This window comes from Bactrocera tryoni, unplaced genomic scaffold (assembly GCF_016617805.1).
Source record: "Bactrocera tryoni isolate S06 unplaced genomic scaffold, CSIRO_BtryS06_freeze2 scaffold_7, whole genome shotgun sequence".
Classification (NCBI taxonomy): Eukaryota; Metazoa; Arthropoda; class Insecta; order Diptera; family Tephritidae; genus Bactrocera; species Bactrocera tryoni.
Genome location: NW_024396366.1, coordinates 9,119,464 through 9,124,310, shown reverse-complemented (window position 1 = coordinate 9,124,310; position 4,847 = coordinate 9,119,464). Strand labels below are relative to the sequence as shown.

Sequence of the window (4,847 nt, the reverse complement as noted above, 5' to 3'; positions counted from 1 at the left end):
AGAACAATATTTCAATTTTTGGTTGGTGACATATTCACATGTGTGCGCATATGTATGTTGGTATGCTTGTGCATTATTGAAGTTATGCTTCTTTTTCTTTCGTTTGCCTTTCATTTCTGCGAATTCTCAACTATTTTGCGTATCTTTTGGTTGGAATACTCTGCGTTGGCCATTGAAAAAAAAAAAAAATTACAACACATACAGCAAGACAAGACATAAACAACAACACCTGACAGCAAACAACAACGCGAACGGATGTAGCGCAAACAAACGCAAACGCAAACACAAAGTTTAGCAAGGCCGTATGCCTGCTTAGCAGGAAACAACTATTCAACAACAGTGCAGTGATCAGTGCAGTGCACAGTGTATAAGTGATAAATTGACACTAGAAAGAAAACATTGATAGGGAAAACATTGCGAGTTGTAACAACTCAGCAATGAATTTTCCAAACCCCTCTTCACTAAGCGAGGGCGAACTTGCCGCCCTCATCAAAGATCTCCGTGGGTATCTGCTCAGAGCAGAGCAGATGCTCAGCAATTACAAATCTACCACCACAAACTCCAACGACAACTCCAACGACGCTACGACCTCTCCCTCTCCTTAAAATGCTCAAATGAGCATCGATTCGCCCGACACCGTGTTCATCGAAGTTCACCGGAAAAAACAAAAACGAGATAACCCCAAACGGGAAGAACCCAAACGACCGAAACCGTAAAAATTGACGAAATTGACGACTTCCTCTCCTCATCCTCCTCCGATGAGAGCGAGGACATAACCCCCCCTAAGGAAAGAAACCCTCCTCCTATTCGAATCCTCCAGAAAGAATTGTGGGACAAGGTGAGCTCCGGTCTGCGCAAAGCAGACATTCAAATCAGATCAGCTAAAGTGGTATCTGAAGCCATCATTGTCTACCCCGACGGGTTTCGGAAACTTACCTCTGCCCTGGAAAAGCACGAAATCCCCTATACAACCAATCAGCTCCATCAGGACAAGGACCTGATTGTCGTTATCAAAGGCGTCCTCGAATGCCTCGATGACGAAACCATCCTCAACGAATTGGGGATGAAAAATCCAGCGGTGAAGAGTATTCACCGCATGCGCAGGGGCCCAAAATTATGGCCCCTAATAACCGTCAATCTTGACTCTTCGCACTACGCAGCGAAGGCGATTTTTGACCTGAAAACAATCGCTGGCCTCAGCGTCAGAGTAGAGGCAAAGCGTAAGTCCAAGGTAATTCCACAATGCCTCCGGTGCCTCAACTTCGCCCACACTGCGAACAACTGCTTCGCTCCTGGGGCCTGCGCCTTTTGCGGTCGCTCCCATGCCACGTCATCCTGCGCTCTCAAAGAGCAAAAAAACGCGAAGCCCATCTGCATCCACTGCAAGGGCCCACATCGCGCCACCTATCGGGGCTGCCTTAAAGCCCCCCAAAAACACCAACCAGGACCTCCAAAAAAGGCCCACAAAAATGCAACCCGCTCCCCGGCACAAACCACACCACAACCCCAACCCCAACCACGAGCCCAAGGGCCAACTCGATCATACGCCGAGGTTGCCAAAAATGCAACCAAAAACACAACGGCCAATCCTGTCCCAAATATCGCTCACTTAGAGAAGCTTTTTCGGGACTTCCTGTCCACCGTCATCAGGAAATAACCGTGGCCTGATGATCCAAAACTGGAACGCCAACGGGCTTTCCACTCCCAAAAGGACCGAATTGATCCAGCTAATAAATGACAAATCCATTGATGTCGTATGTATCACCGAAACTCACTTAAACTCCAAAAAATTCCTTTATATCCCGAACTTCCCAATCTACAGAAACGACCGCCCAGATTCCAAAGGGGGCAGTGTCGCCATCTGTGTGAAGAGCTCTATTCACCACCTAGCCGCCAACACTGGCCCCTCAACACTCGAGGCTGTAGGAATTCACGTATTCCTCAATTCACGCAGACACAGGATCATCACTGTGTATATAACTCCTGACCAAAGCCCTCTCAACATTACATCCCTCTTCAACTCCTCCACTCCTACCATTATCGCAGGCGATTTTAATTCCAAATATAGGATTTGGAACCGTTCTATGAATAATGCTAACGGATTAACCCTCTGGAGAATGTCTCTCCAACACAACTTCAACATCGAAGCTCCCTCCGAACCGACCTACCACCCTACAAGTCCCAGATTCCAAGCAAGCACCTTGGACTTATTCCTGACAAAAAACGTGACCCTCAGCAGAGACCCCTGGACCCTCCCGGAGCTCAGTTCAGACCCCTCTCCGGTCTACCTGGAGCTCACAAATCGCCCCTTACTTTCTCCTCGGTTAAAGTCAAAAACCGATTTCCTCCACCTGAAATTCTTGCTGGAAACCTCCGCTTTCACTTGCACCCAAATCAACTCCATAGCTGATCTTGATAAGGCGGTTGCAAGTCTGACGGATGAAATCCAAGGAGCAATAATTTCAGCCACCTCCTCAATTGAAGCTACCAATAACCCAAACAACCTTCCCCTACGTATCCGTGCACTCATCGCCATACAGAAGCTCTGAAGACTTCAATTCCTTTGTCGCTGAAGCCGAACAGCACCCTAAAAGTTGCTGGAAGGTTATCAGATCCTTACGAAACCGTAAACTCCACCTCCCCGCCCTAATTGAAGACGGTATCTCTTACCCACAGGACAAGGACAAAGCCAACGTCCTCGCTCAATCCCTTAAAAATCAATGCTCCCCCTTTCCAAGCCTTCAAAAATTCTCTTCTTTTCACGAAGAAGTGTCAGAAACTGTCCGGGGCACAACCTTCTAGACGGTCGAGTTTCAGCCACCTCCCCCAAAGAAGTCTCCGAGGCTATCCGCGCCCTCAAAAACCGGAAAGCTCCAGGCTACCGCGCAAACACCTTGTTGCCCTAAACAACATCATAAACGCCATGATGCGTTTCCAATATTTTCCCCCGACCTGCAAAGCCGCCACAGTCGTCTTTCTTCCCAAACCGAGTAAACCCCATAGCGATCCGGCAAACCATCGCCCAATCAGCCTACTCTGCACCCTCAGCAAAGTAGCTGAAAGCATAATTCTCTCCCGACTGGAGAAATTTGTCTCGGAAAAGAAAATTCTCCCCGACTTCCAACATGGGTTTCGAAAGCAACACGGCACCGCACACCAACTTCTGCGGGTCTCCGAATTCGTCGCTAACAATCTCAACAAAGGAAGACACATCCCTATGCTCCTGCTTGATTGCAAACAACCATTCGATCGGGTCTGGCATGATGGGCTTATTTATAAGCTTATAAAGCTAAACTCCCAATGTACCTCATTGGTTTAGTCAAATCTTTCTTGTCTGACCGGAAAATCACTGATCGGGTGAATAGTGAGCTCTCTGAAGCTCACCCGATCACGGCGGGAGTCCCTCAGGGCTCCAAACTCTCCCCAGTGCTGTTTAACATTTATTGTTACGACATCCCAACCGAGGAGAAAATCCTCACCGCTCAATATGCGGATGATATCGCCTTCTTGTACGCCTCCCGTACAATTAACTTCAGCACATCCGCCATCAATAAATTCATCCCCACCGTCCTCGACTGGTACTGGTTGTGGAGATTCGACATCAACACAACCAAATCTGAGGCAATCTTCTTTTCACGGAGGAAACGCATTCCTCCAAGAATCCTGGTAAATAGGTTCCCCATCAAAGCCCTTCGGCGAAATACCTCGGTGTTGTCTTTGACGGGCGGCTAACCTGGTCGAAACAAATCACAGCAGTTCGAGGTAAAGCCAATGGAGCCTTCAGCTCATTAAAACCCTTTTTACCAATAAAAAGGTTTCCCCAAGCACCAAAAAACGAGCTTCTAATGCCATCATTAGAAGAATCTGCTCCTACGCGATCCCTATTTGGGGCTCTGCCTCACCCAGACAACTATCCAGGCTTCAAGCCACATACATGTGTCTACTGAGATCAGCTCTTAATTTCCCGTGGTATGTTAGAAACAAACAGATCCTAGAGGAAACAAATCTTCCTTCCATTGAACCGGCAGCCATTCCTACGCTGGAAATCTCCGGGCATCAGTAGCATCCCACGCAAACCCCAGCATCAACTGTCTTGCCACTCTTAGGTGCAAGAAAACCGACCGTTTCAGAAGGCCATGTATCCTGACAAATCCTTCCGCTCCCACCTAACCAAAAACTCGAGCTTCGCTTTTCAGCGTCAGATTCTTTTGAGAGCCACTCACAATTGAATCTTCCTATTTCTTCCGCAAAACATATAACAGGTTCATAACCATATGGTTGGCAACCGGTGTGGGGGGGTTTTCGTCGGTAGGCGCATCTAGCGAATCCGACACTACCCGCCAGGGTGTCTTTAGAAGATTTCCCACCCACATCTCTTAAAAAAAAAAAAACAAAAAAAAAATTGAAAAATTAAGGCTATACTTTACAGGATCATTTCTGTAGTTAGTCTTCATTTACATTTTTTGGATGATGAGGTATATCGTTTTATCTGACAGCGTGAGGTTTAAGAAGTTCATTTCTAATTTTGTCTTGTGGCATATTAGAAATGATGTTTCTTCGAAAATCGTTCGCTTACAACGGATAAAACGACTTCTGAGTGGTGATTTTAATGAATAAATTCCTTTTGGTTGAAATGCTCTGCGTTGGCCGTTGAAAAGTTAAGACTATACTTCTCAGGATCATTCATTCCTTTCATTTCTTCAAAGAAATTAATGACCTTTAGAAATATACATATTTCCATTATTTCGTTGTCATTTCCATATTCGTAGCAATAGAATTTCTATGGCATAAGTAAAGTAATGGCCGCCGATTGTCACCCCTTGTCGCTGTAGCAGCTTCGCCTAAAA

General features: G+C 46.5%; 1 pseudogene; it reads left to right on the top strand.

Moving 5' to 3' along the window:
• The first annotated feature begins 4,412 nt into the window (after nucleotides 1-4,412).
• On the top strand, nucleotides 4,413-4,597 carry LOC120781888 (annotated as a pseudogene).
• The last annotated feature ends 250 nt before the right edge of the window (nucleotides 4,598-4,847 follow it).